A 15,020-nucleotide genomic window follows, 5' to 3' on the forward strand; every position below is an offset into this window, starting at 1 on the left:
GTTACGTGGGTACCAGTCCTCGGTTCATGCAAAATCTTAAGGTCCTCGGTCATGTCCAAGGCACCAAACCGACCAATAATTCAATAATCGATAACTAAAACTATAAATGTAGCTCTTCTTACTGGGCGATTGCATCAACTTGCTTCTCCTGTGTTCTACTGTGCTGCTTGTATTGTCCCCACATACCGCAGCACGCGACAAGGGCTGGCAGACCATAAATGTAACCGTTTCAGAGAGAAATGCGACCAATGTGACGATCTCGCGTTATATCGATTCGATGGTGAATGACGAAACACGGAGATTTTCTAAGGTTTTTACTACATATTAACACTTTTCACATTTTCTCGTGTTACGTGGCTGCCAGTCCTCGGTTCATGCAAAATCTTAAGGTCCTCGGTCATGTCGAAGGCACCAAACCGACCAATAATTCAATAATCGATAACTAAAACTATAAATGTAGCTCTTCTTACTGGGCGATTGCATCAACTTAGATGCTTCTCCTGTGTTCTACTGTGCTGCTTGTATTGTCCCCACATTCCGCAGCACGCGACAAGGGCTGGCAGACCATAAATGTAACCGTTTCAGAGAGAAATGCGACCATTGTGACGATCTCGCGTAATTTCGATTCGATGGTGAATGACGAAACACGTTTTCTAAGGTGTTTACTACATATTAACACTTTTCACATTTTCTCGTGTTACGTGGCTGCCAGTCCTCGGTTCATGTAAAATCTTAAGGTCCTCGGTCATGTCCAAGGCACCAAACCGACCAATAATTCGATATACGATAACTAAAACTAAAAATGTAGCTCTTCTTACTGGGCGATTGCATCAACTAAGATGCTTCTCCTGTGTTCTACTGTGCTGCTTGTATTGTCCCCACATACCGCAGCACGCGACAAGGGCTGGCAGACCATAAATGTAACCGTTTCAGAGAGAAATGCGACCAATGTGACGATCTCGCGTTATATCGATTCGAAGGTGAATGACGAAATACGGTGATTTTCTAAGGTTTTTACTACATATTAACACTTTTCACATTTTCTCGTGTTACGTGGCTGCCAGTCCTCGGTTCATGCAAAATCTTAAGGTCCTAGGTCATGTCCAAGGCACCAAATCGACCAATGATTCAATAATCGATAACTAAAACTATAAATGTAGCTCTTCTTACTGGGCGATTGCATCAACTTAGATGCTTCTCCTGTGTTCTACTGTGCTGCTAGTATTGTCCCCACATAACCCAGCACGCGACAAGGGCTGGCAGACCATAAATGTAACCGTTTCAGAGAGAAATGCGACCAATGTGACGATCTCGCGTTATATCGATTCGATGGTGAATGACGAAACACGGAGATTTTCTAAGGTTTTTACTACATATTAACACTTTTCACATTTTCTCGTGTTACGTGGCTGCCAGTCCTCGGTTCATGCAAAATCTTAAGGTCCTCGGTCATGTCCAAGGCACCAACCCGACCAATAATTCAATAATCGATAACTAAAACTATAAATGTAGCTCTTCTTACTGGGCGATTGCATCAACTTAGATGCTTCTCCTGTGTTCTACTGTGCTGCTTGTATTGTCCCCACATAACCCAGCACGCGACAAGGGCTGGCAGACCATAAATGTAACCGTTTCAGAGAGAAATGCGACCAATGTGACGATCTCGCGTTATATCGATTCGAAGGTGAATGACGAAACACGGTGATTTTCTAAGGTTTTTACTACATATTAACACTTTTCACATTTTCTCGTGTTACGTGGCTGCCAGTCCTCGGTTCATGCAAAATCTTAAGGTCCTAGGTCATGTCCAAGGCACCAAACCGACCAATGATTCAATAATCGATAACTAAAACTATAAATGTAGCTCTTCCTACTGGGCGATTGCATCAACTTAGATGCTTCTCCTGTGTTCTACTGTGCTGCTAGTATTGTCCCCACACAACCCAGCACGCGACAAGGGCTGGCAGACCATAAATGTAGCCGTTTCAGAGAGAAATGCGACCAATGTGACGATCTCGCGTTATATCGATTCGATGGTGAATGACGAAACACGGAGATTTTCTAAGGTTTTTACTACATATTAACACTTTTCACATTTTCTCGTGTTACGTGGCTGCCAGTCCTCGGTTCATGCAAACTCTTAAGGTCCTCGGTCATGTCCAAGGCACCAAACCGACCAATAATTCAATAATCGATAACTAAAACTATAAATGTAGCTCTTCTTACTGGGCGATTGCATCAACTTAGATGCTTCTCCTGTGTTCTACTGTGCTGCTTGTATTGTCCCCACATAACCCAGCACGCAACAAGGGCTGGCAGACCATAAATGTAACCGTTTCAGAGAGAAATGCGACCAATGTGACGATCTCGCGTTATATCGATTCGATGGTGAATGACGAAACACGGAGATTTTCTAAGGTTTTTACTACATATTAACACTTTTCACATTTTCTCGTGTTACGTGGCTGCCAGTCCTCGGTTCATGCAAAATCTTATGGTCCTCGGTCATGTCCAAGGCGCCAAACCGACCAATAATTCAATAATCGATAACTAAAACTATAAATGTAGCTCTTCTTACTGGGCGATTGCATCAACTTAGATGCTTCTCCTGTGTTCTACTGTGAGCTTGTATTGTCCCCACATACCGCAGCACGCGACAAGGGCTGGCAGACCATAAATGTAACCGTTTCAGAGAGAAATGCGACCAATGTGACGATCTCGCGTTATATCGATTCGATGGTGAATGACGAAACACGGAGATTTTCTAAGGTTTTTACTACATATTAACACTTTTCACATTTTCTCGTGTTACGTGGCTGCCAGTCCTCGGTTCATGCAAAATCTTAAGGTACTCGGTCATGTCCAAGGCACCAAACCGACCAGTAATTCAATAATCGATAACTAAAACTATAAATGTAGCTCTTCTTACTGGGCGATTGAATCAACTTAGATGCTTCCCCTGTGTTCTACTGTGCTGCTTGTATTGTCCCCACATACCGCAGCACGCGACAAGGGCTGGCAGACCATAAATGTAACCGTTTCAGAGAGAAATGCGACCATTGTGACGATCTCGCGTTATTTCGATTCGATGGTGAATGACGAAACACGGAGATTTTCTAAGGTTTTTACTACATATTAACACTTTTCACATTTTCTCGTGCTACGTGGCTGCCAGTCCTCGGTTCATGTAAAAACTTAAGGTCCTCGGTCATGTCCAAGGCACCAAACCTGCCAATAATTCGATAATCGATAACTAAAACAATAAATGTAGCTCTTCTTACTGGGCGATTGCATCAACTAAGATGCTTCTCCTGTGTTCTACTGTGCTGCTTGTATTGTCCCCACATACCGCAGCACGCGACAAGGGCTGGCAGACCATAAATGTAACCGTTTCAGAGAGAAATGCGACCAATGTGACGATCTCGCGTTATATCGATTCGAAGGTGAATGACGAAATACGGTGATTTTCTAAGGTTTTTACTACATATTAACACTTTTCACATTTTCTCGTGTTACGTGGCTGCCAGTCCTCGGTTCATGCAAAATCTTAAGGTCCTAGGTCATGTCCAAGGCACCAAATCGACCAATGATTCAATAATCGATAACTAAAACTATAAATGTAGCTCTTCTTACTGGGCGATTGCATCAACTTAGATGCTTCTCCTGTGTTCTACTGTGCTGCTAGTATTGTCCCCACATACCGCAGCACGCGACAAGGGCTGGCAGACCATAAATGTAACCGTTTCAGAGAGAAATGCGACCAATGTGACGATCTCGCGTTATATCGATTCGATGGTGAATGACGAAACACGGAGATTTTCTAAGGTTTTTACTACATATTAACACTTTTCACATTTTCTCGTGTTACGTGGCTGCCAGTCCTCGGTTCATGCAAAATCTTAAGGTCCTCGGTCATGTCCAAGGCACCAAACCGACCAATAATTCAATAATCGATAACTAAAACTATAAATGTAGCTCTTCTTACTGGGCGATTGCATCAACTTAGATGCTTCTCCTGTGTTCTACTGTGCTGCTTGTATTGTCCCCACATACCGCAGCACGCGACAAGGGCTGGCAGACCATAAATGTAACCGATTCAGAGAGAAATGCGACCAATGTGACGATCTCGCGTTATATCGATTCGAAGGTGAATGACGAAACACGGTGATTTTCTAAGGTTTTTACTACATATTAACACTTTTCACATTTTCTCGTGTTACGTGGCTGCCAGTCCTCGGTTCATGCAAAATCTTAAGGTCCTAGGTCATGTCCAAGGCACCAAACCGACCAATGATTCAATAATCGATAACTAAAACTATAAATGTAGCTCTTCCTACTGGGCGATTGCATCAACTTAGATGCTTCTCCTGTGTTCTACTGTGCTGCTAGTATTGTCCCCACACAACCCAGCACGCGACAAGGGCTGGCAGACCATAAATGTAGCCGTTTCAGAGAGAAATGCGACCAATGTGACGATCTCGCGTTATATCGATTCGATGGTGAATGACGAAACACGGAGATTTTCTAAGGTTTTTACTACATATTAACACTTTTCACATTTTCTCGTGTTACGTGGCTGCCAGTCCTCGGTTCATGCAAACTCTTAAGGTCCTCGGTCATGTCCAAGGCACCAAACCGACCAATAATTCAATAATCGATAACTAAAACTATAAATGTAGCTCTTCTTACTGGGCGATTGCATCAACTTAGATGCTTCTCCTGTGTTCTACTGTGCTGCTTGTATTGTCCCCACATAACCCAGCACGCAACAAGGGCTGGCAGACCATAAATGTAACCGTTTCAGAGAGAAATGCGACCAATGTGACGATCTCGCGTTATATCGATTCGATGGTGAATGACGAAACACGGAGATTTTCTAAGGGTTTTACTACATATTAACACTTTTCACATTTTCTCGTGTTACGTGGCTGCCAGTCCTCGGTTCATGCAAAATCTTATGGTCCTCGGTCATGTCCAAGGCGCCAAACCGACCAATAATTCAATAATCGATAACTAAAACTATAAATGTAGCTCTTCTTACTGGGCGATTGCATCAACTTAGATGCTTCTCCTGTGTTCTACTGTGAGCTTGTATTGTCCCCACATACCGCAGCACGCGACAAGGGCTGGCAGACCATAAATGTAACCGTTTCAGAGAGAAATGCGACCAATGTGACGATCTCGCGTTATATCGATTCGATGGTGAATGACGAAACACGGAGATTTTCTAAGGTTTTTACTACATATTAACACTTTTCACATTTTCTCGTGTTACGTGGCTGCCAGTCCTCGGTTCATGCAAAATCTTAAGGTACTCGGTCATGTCCAAGGCACCAAACCGACCAGTAATTCAATAATCGATAACTAAAACTATAAATGTAGCTCTTCTTACTGGGCGATTGAATCAACTTAGATGCTTCCCCTGTGTTCTACTGTGCTGCTTGTATTGTCCCCACATACCGCAGCACGCGACAAGGGCTGGCAGACCATAAATGTAACCGTTTCAGAGAGAAATGCGACCATTGTGACGATCTCGCGTTATTTCGATTCGATGGTGAATGACGAAACACGGAGATTTTCTAAGGTTTTTACTACATATTAACACTTTTCACATTTTCTCGTGCTACGTGGCTGCCAGTCCTCGGTTCATGTAAAAACTTAAGGTCCTCGGTCATGTCCAAGGCACCAAACCTGCCAATAATTCGATAATCGATAACTAAAACAATAAATGTAGCTCTTCTTACTGGGCGATTGCATCAACTAAGATGCTTCTCCTGTGTTCTACTGTGCTGCTTGTATTGTCCCCACATACCGCAGCACGCGACAAGGGCTGGCAGACCATAAATGTAACCGTTTCAGAGAGAAATGCGACCAATGTGACGATCTCGCGTTATATCGATTCGAAGGTGAATGACGAAACACGGAGATTTTCTAAGGTTTTTACTACATATTAACACTTTTCACATTTTCTCGTGTTACGTGGCTGCCAGTCCTCGGTTCATGCAAAATCTTAAGGTCCTCGGTCATGTCCAAGGCACCAAACCGACCAATGATTCAATAATCGATAACTAAAACTATAAATGTAGCTCTTCTTACTGGGCGATTGCATCAACTTAGATGCTTCTCCTGTGTTCTACTGTGCTGCTAGTATTGTCCCCACATAACCCAGCACGCGACAAGGGCTGGCAGACCATAAATGTAACCGTTTCAGAGAGAAATGCGACCAATGTGACGATCTCGCGTTATATCGACTCGATGGTGAATGACGAAACACGGAGATTTTCTAAGGTTTTTACTACATATTAACACTTTTAACATTTTCTCGTGTTACGTGGCTGCCAGTCCTCGGTTCATGCAAAATCTTAAGGTCCTCGGTCATGTCCAAGGCACCAAACCGACCAATAATTCAATAATCGATAACTAAAACTATAAATGTAGCTCTTCTTACTGGGCGATTGCATCAACTTAGATGCTTCTCCTGTGTTCTACTGTGCTGCTTGTATTGTCCCCACATACCGCAGCACGCGACAAGGGCTGGCAGACCATAAATGTAACCGTTTCAGAGAGAAATGCGACCAATGTGACGATCTCGCGTTATATCGATTCGATGGTGAATGACGAAACACGGAGATTTTCTAAGGTTTTTACTACATATTAACACTTTTCACATTTTCTCGTGTTACGTGGCTGCCAGTCCTCGGTTCATGCAAAATCTTAAGGTCCTCGGTCATGTCCAAGGCACCAAACCGACCAATAATTCAATAATCGATAACTAAAACTATAAATGTAGCTCTTCTTACTGGGCGATTGCATCAACTTAGATGCTTCTCCTGTGTTCTACTGTGCTGCTTGTATTGTCCCCACATAACCCAGCACACGACAAGGGCTGGCAGACCATAAATGTAACCGTTTCAGAGAGAAATGCGACCAATGTGACGATCTCGCGTTATATCGATTCGATGGTGAATGACGAAACACGGAGATTTTCTAAGGTTTTTACTACATATTAACACTTTTCACATTTTCTCGTGTTACGTGGCTGCCAGTCCTCGGTTCATGCAAAATCTTAAGGTCCTCGGTCATGTCGAAGGCACCAAACCGACCAATAATTCAATAATCGATAACTAAAACTATAAATGTAGCTCTTCTTACTGGGCGATTGCATCAACTTAGGTGCTTCTCCTGTGGTCTACTGTGCTGCATGTATTGTCCCCACATAACCCAGCACGCGACAAGGGCTGGCAGACCATAAATGTAACCGTTTCAGAGAGAAATGCGACCAATGTGACGATCTCGCGTTATATCGATTCGATGGTGAATGACGAAACACGGCGATTTTCTAAGGTTTTTACTACATATTAACACTTTTCACATTTTCTCGTGTTACGTGGCTGCCAGTCCTCGGTTCATGCAAAATCTTAAGGTCCTCGGTCATGTCCAAGGCACCAAACCGACCAATAATTGAATAATCGATAACTAAAACTATAAATGTAGCTCTTCTTACTGGGCGATTGCATCAACTTAGGTGCTTCTCCTGTGTTCTACTGTGCTGCTTGTATTGTCCCCACATACCGCAGCACGCGGCAAGGGCTGGCAGACCATAAATGTAACCGTTTCAGAGAGAAATGCGACCAATGTGACGATCTCGCGTTATATCGATTCGATGGTGATTGACGAAGCACGGAGATTTTCTAAGGTTTTTACTACATATTAACACTTTTCACATTTTCTCGTGTTACGTGGCTGCCAGTCCTCGGCTCATGCAAAATCTTAAGGTCCTCGGTCATGTCCAAGGCACCAAACCGACCAATAATTCAGTAATCGATAACTAAAACTATAAATGTAGCTCTTCTTACTGGGCGATTGCATCAACTTAGATGCTTCTCCTGTGTTCTACTGTGCTGCTTGTATTGTCCCCACATACCGCAGCACGCGACAAGGGCTGGCACACCATAAATGTAACCGTTTCAGAGAGAAATGCGACCAATGTGACGATCTCGCGTTATATCGATTCGATGGTGAATGACGAAACACGGAGATTTTCTAAGGTTATTACTACATATTAACACTTTTCACATTTTCTCGTGTTACGTGGCTGCCAGTCCTCGGTTCATGCAAAATCTTAAGGTCCTCGGTCATGTCCAAGGCACCAAACCGACCAATAATTCAATAATCGATAACTAAAACTATAAATGTAGCTCTTCTTACTGGGCGATTGCATCAACTTAGATGCTTCTCCTGTGTTCTACTGTGCTGCTTGTATTGTCCCCACATACCGCAGCACGCGACAAGGGCTGGCAGACCATAAATGTAACCGTTTCAGAGAGAAATGCGACCAATGTGACGATCTCGCGTTATATCGATTCGATGGTGAATGACGAAACACGGAGATTTTCTAAGGTTTTTACTACATATTAACACTTTTCACATTTTCTCGTGTTTCGTGGCTGCCAGTCCTCGGTTCATGCAAAATCTTAAGGTCCTCGGTCATGTCCAAGGCACCAAACCAACCAATAATTGAATAATCGATAACTAAAACTATAAATGTAGCTCTTCTTACTGGGCGATTGCATCAACTTAGATGCTTCTCCTGTGTTCAACTGTGCTGCTTGTATTGTCCCCACATACCGCAGCACGCGACAAGGGCTGGCAGACCATAAATGTAACCGTTTCAGAGAGAAATGCGACCAATGTGACGATCTCGCGTTATATCGATTCGATGGTGAATGACGAAACACGGAGATTTTCTAAGGTTTTTACTACATATTAACACTTTTCACATTTTCTCGTGTTACGTGGCTGCCAGTCCTCGGTTCATGCAAAATCTTAAGGTCCTCGGTCATGTCCAAGGCACCAAACCGACCAATAATTCAGTAATCGATAACTAAAACTATAAATGTAGCTCTTCTTACTGGGCGATTGCATCAACTTAGATGCTTCTCCTGTGTTCTACTGTGCTGCTTGTATTGTCCCCACATACCGCAGCACGCGACAAGGGCTGGCAGACCATAAATGTAACCGTTTCAGAGAGAAATGCGACCAATGTGACGATCTCGCGTTATATCGATTCGATGGTGAATGACGAAACACGGAGATTTTCTAAGGTTTTTACTACATATTAACACTTTTCACATTTTCTCGTGTTACGTGGCTGCTAGTCCTCGGTTCATGCAAAATCTTAAGGTCCTCGGTCATGTCCAAGGCACCAAACCGACCAATAATTCAATAATCGATAACTAAAACTATAAATGTAGCTCTTCTTACTGGGCGATTGCATCAACTTAGATGCTTCTCCTGTGTTCTACTGTGCTGCTTGTATTGTCCCCACATACCGCAGCACGCGACAAGGGCTGGCAGACCATAAATGTAACCGTTTCAGAGAGAAATGCGACCAATGTGACGATCTCGCGTTATATCGATTCGATGGTGAATGACGAAACACGGAGATTTTCTAAGGTTTTTACTACATACTAACACTTTTCACATTTTCTCGTGTTACGTGGCTGCCAGTCCTCGGTTCATGCAAAATCTTAAGGTCCTCGGTCATGTCCAAGGCACCAAACCGACCAATAATTCAATAATCGATAACTAAAACTATAAATGTAGCTCTTCTTACTGGGCGATTGCATCAACTTAGATGCTTCTCCTGTGTTCTACTGTGCTGCTTGTATTGTCCCCACATACCGCAGCACGCGACAAGGGCTGGCAGACCATAAATGTAACCGTTTCAGAGAGAAATGCGACCAATGTGACGATCTCGCGTTATATCGATTCGATGGTGAATGACGAAACACGGAGATTTTCTAAGGTTATTACTACATATTAACACTTTTCACATTTTCTCGTGTTACGTGGCTGCCAGTCCTCGGTTCATGCAAAATCTTAAGGTCCTCGGTCATGTCCAAGGCACCAAACCGACCAATAATTCAATAATCGATAACTAAAACTATAAATGTAGCTCTTCTTACTGGGCGATTGCATCAACTTAGATGCTTCTCCTGTGTTCTACTGTGCTGCTTGTATTGTCCCCACATACCGCAGCACGCGACAAGGGCTGGCAGACCATAAATGTAACCGTTTCAGAGAGAAATGCGACCAATGTGACGATCTCGCGTTATATCGATTCGATGGTGAATGACGAAACACGGAGATTTTCTAAGGTTTTTACTACATATTAACACTTTTCACATTTTCTCGTGTTACGTGGCTGCCAGTCCTCGGTTCATGTAAAATCTTAAGGTCCTCGGTCATGTCCAAGGCACCAAACCGACCAATAATTCAATAATCGATAACTAAAACTATAAATGTAGCTATTCTTACTGGGCGATTGCATCAACTAAGATGCTACTCCTGTGTTCTACTGTGCTGCTTGTATTGTCCCCACATATCGCAGCACGCGACAAGGGCTGGCAGACCATAAATGTAACCGTTTCAGAGAGAAATGCGACCAATGTGACGATCTCGCGTTATATCGATTCGATGGTGATTGACGAAACACGGAGATTTTCTAAGGTTTTTACTACATATTAACACTTTTCACATTTTCTCGTGTTACGTGGCTGCCAGTCCTCGGTTCATGCAAAATCTTAATGTCCTCGGTCATGTCCAAGGCACCAAACCGACCAATAATTCAGTAATCGATAACTAAAACTATAAATGTAGCTCTTCTTACTGGGCGATTGCATCAACTTAGATGCTTCTCCTGTGTTCTACTGTGCTGCTTGTATTGTCCCCACATACCGCAGCACGCGACAAGGGCTGGCAGACCATAAATGTAACCGTTTCAGAGAGAAATGCGACCAATGTGACGATCTCGCGTTATATCGATTCGATGGTGAATGACGAAACACGGAGATTTTCTAAGGTTTTTACTACATATTAACACTTTTCACATTTTCTCGTGTTTCGTGGCTGCCAGTCCTCGGTTCATGCAAAATCTTAAGGTCCTCGGTCATGTCCAAGGCACCAAACCGACCAATAATTCAATAATCGATAACTAAAACTATAAATGTAGCTCTTTTTACTGGGCGATTGCATCAACTTAGAAGCTTCTCCTGTGTTCAACTGTGCTGCTTGTATTGTCCCCACATACCGCAGCACGCGACAAGGGCTGGCAGACCATAAATGTAACCGTTTCAGAGAGAAATGCGACCAATGTGACGATCTCGCGTTATATCGATTCGATGGTGAATGACGAAACACGGAGATTTTCTAAGGTTTCTACTACATATTAACACTTTTCACATTTTCTTGTGTTACGTGGGTGCCAGTCCTGGGTTCATGCAAAATCTTAAGGTCCTAGGTCATGTTCAAGGCACCAAACCGACCAATAATTCAATAATCGATAACTAAAACTATAAATGTAGTTCTTACTGGGCGATTGCATCAACTTAGATGCTTCTCCTGTGTTCTACTGTGCTGCTTGTATTGTCCCCACATACCGCAGCACGCGACAAGGGCTGGCAGACCATAAATGTAACCGTTTCAGAGAGAAATGCGACCAATGTGACGATCTCGCGTTATATCGATTCGATGGTGAATGACGAAACACGGAGATTTTCTAAGGTTTTTACTACATATTAACACTTTTCACATTTTCTCGTGTTACGTGGCTGCCAGTCCTCGGTTCATGTAAAATCTTAAGGTCCTCGGTCATGTCCAAGGCACCAAACCGACCAATAATTCAATAATCGATAACTAAAACTATAAATGTAGCTATTCTTACTGGGCGATTGCATCAACTAAGATGCTACTCCTGTGTTCTACTGTGCTGCTTGTATTGTCCCCACATACCGCAGCACGCGACAAGGGCTGGCAGACCATAAATGTAACCGTTTCAGAGAGAAATGCGACCAATGTGACGATCTCGCGTTATATCGATTCGATGGTGAATGACGAAACACGGAGATTTTCTAAGGTTTTTACTACATATTAACACTTTTCACATTTTCTCGTGTTACGTGGCTGCCAGTCCTCGGTTCATGCAAAATCTTAAGGTCCTCGGTCATGTCCAAGGCACCAAACCGACCAATAATTCAGTAATCGATAACTAAAAATATAAATGTAGCTCTTCTTACTGGGCGATTGCATCAACTTAGATGCTTCTCCTGTGTTCTACTGTGCTGCTTGTATTGTCCCCACATACCGCAGCACGCGACAAGGGCTGGCAGACCATAAATGTAACCGTTTCAGAGAGAAATGCGACCAATGTGACGATCTCGCGTTATATCGATTCGATGGTGAATGACGAAACACCGAGATTTTCTAAGGCTTTTACTACATATTAACACTTTTCACATTTTCTTGTGTTTCGTGGCTGCCAGTCCTCGGTTCATGCAAAATCTTAAGGTCCTCGGTCATGTCCAAGGCACCAAACCGACCAATAATTCAATAATCGATAACTAAAACTATAAATGTAGCTCTTCTTACTGGGCGATTGCATCAACTTAGATGCTTCTCCTGTGTTCTACTGTGCTGCTTGTATTGTCCCCACATACCGCAGCACGCGACAAGGGCTGGCAGACCATAAATGTAACCGTTTCAGAGAGAAATGCGACCAATGTGACGATCTCGCGTTATATCGATTCGATGGTGAATGACGAAACACGGAGATTTTCTAAGGTTTTTACTACATATTAACACTTTTCACATTTTCTTGTGTTACGTGGCTGCCAGTCCTCGGTTCATGCAAAATCTTAAGGTCCTCGGTCATGTCCAAGGCACCAAACCGACCAATAATTCAGTAATCGATAACTAAAACTATAAATGTAGCTCTTCTTACTGGGCGATTGCATCAACTTAGATGCTTCTCCTGTGTTCTACTGTGCTGCTTGTATTGTCCCCACATACCGCAGCACGCGACAAGGGCTGGCAGACCATAAATGTAACCGTTTCAGAGAGAAATGCGACCAATGTGACGATCTCGCGTTATATCGATTCGATGGTGAATGACGAAACACCGAGATTTTCTAAGGCTTTTACTACATATTAACACTTTTCACATTTTCTCGTGTTTCGTGGCTGCCAGTCCTCGGTTCATGCAAAATCTTAAGGTCCTCGGTCATGTCCAAGGCACCAAACCGACCAATAATTCAATAATCGATAACTAAAACTATAAATGTAGCTCTTCTTACTGGGCGATTGCATCAACTTAGATGCTTCTCCTGTGTTCTACTGTGCTGCTTGTATTGTCCCCACATACCGCAGCACGCGACAAGGGCTGGCAGACCATAAATGTAACCGTTTCAGAGAGAAATGCGACCAATGTGACGATCTCGCGTTATATCGATTCGATGGTGAATGACGAAACACGGAGATTTTCTAAGAGTATTTCCTACATATTAACACTTTTCACATTTTCTCGTGTTACGTGGCTGCTAGTCCTCGGTTCATGCAAAATCTTAAGGTCCTCGGTCATGTCCAAGGCACCAAACCGACCAATAATTCAATAATCGATAACTAAAACTATAAATGTAGCTCTTCTTACTGGGCGATTGCATCAACTTAGATGCTTCTCCTGTGTTCTACTGTGCTGCTTGTATTGTCCCCACATACCGCAGCACGCGACAAGGGCTGGCAGACCATAAATGTAACCGTTTCAGAGAGAAATGCGACCAATGTGACGATCTCGCGTTATATCGATTCGATGGTGAATGACGAAACACGGAGATTTTCTAAGGTTTTTACTACATATTAACACTTTTCACATTTTCTCGTGTTACGTGGCTGCCAGTCCTCGGTTCATGTAAAATCTTAAGGTCCTCGGTCATGTCCAAGGCACCAAACCGACCAATAATTCAATAATCGATAACTAAAACTATAAATGTAGCTATTCTTACTGGGCGATTGCATCAACTAAGATGCTACTCCTGTGTTCTACTGTGCTGCTTGTATTGTCCCCACATATCGCAGCACGCGACAAGGGCTGGCAGACCATAAATGTAACCGTTTCAGAGAGAAATGCGACCAATGTGACGATCTCGCGTTATATCGATTCGATGGTGATTGACGAAACACGGAGATTTTCTAAGGTTTTTACTACATATTAACACTTTTCACATTTTCTCGTGTTACGTGGCTGCCAGTCCTCGGTTCATGCAAAATCTTAATGTCCTCGGTCATGTCCAAGGCACCAAACCGACCAATAATTCAGTAATCGATAACTAAAACTATAAATGTAGCTCTTCTTACTGGGCGATTGCATCAACTTAGATGCTTCTCCTGTGTTCTACTGTGCTGCTTGTATTGTCCCCACATACCGCAGCACGCGACAAGGGCTGGCAGACCATAAATGTAACCGTTTCAGAGAGAAATGCGACCAATGTGACGATCTCGCGTTATATCGATTCGATGGTGAATGACGAAACACGGAGATTTTCTAAGGTTTTTACTACATATTAACACTTTTCACATTTTCTCGTGTTTCGTGGCTGCCAGTCCTCGGTTCATGCAAAATCTTAAGGTCCTCGGTCATGTCCAAGGCACCAAACCGACCAATAATTCAATAATCGATAACTAAAACTATAAATGTAGCTCTTTTTACTGGGCGATTGCATCAACTTAGATGCTTCTCCTGTGTTCAACTGTGCTGCTTGTATTGTCCCCACATACCGCAGCACGCGACAAGGGCTGGCAGACCATAAATGTAACCGTTTCAGAGAGAAATGCGACCAATGTGACGATCTCGCGTTATATCGATTCGATGGTGAATGACGAAACACGGAGATTTTCTAAGGTTTCTACTACATATTAACACTTTTCACATTTTCTTGTGTTACGTGGGTGCCAGTCCTCGGTTCATGCAAAATCTTAAGGTCCTAGGTCATGTTCAAGGCACCAAACCGACCAATAATTCAATAATCGATAACTAAAACTATAAATGTAGTTCTTACTGGGCGATTGCATCAACTTAGATGCTTCTCCTGTGTTCTACTGTGCTGCTTGTATTGTCCCCACATACCGCAGCACGCGACAAGGGCTGGCAGACCATAAATGTAACCGTTTCAGAGAGAAATGCGACC

Source organism: Schistocerca nitens, chromosome 12 (genome assembly GCF_023898315.1).
Source record: "Schistocerca nitens isolate TAMUIC-IGC-003100 chromosome 12, iqSchNite1.1, whole genome shotgun sequence".
Taxonomy (NCBI): domain Eukaryota; kingdom Metazoa; phylum Arthropoda; class Insecta; order Orthoptera; family Acrididae; genus Schistocerca; species Schistocerca nitens.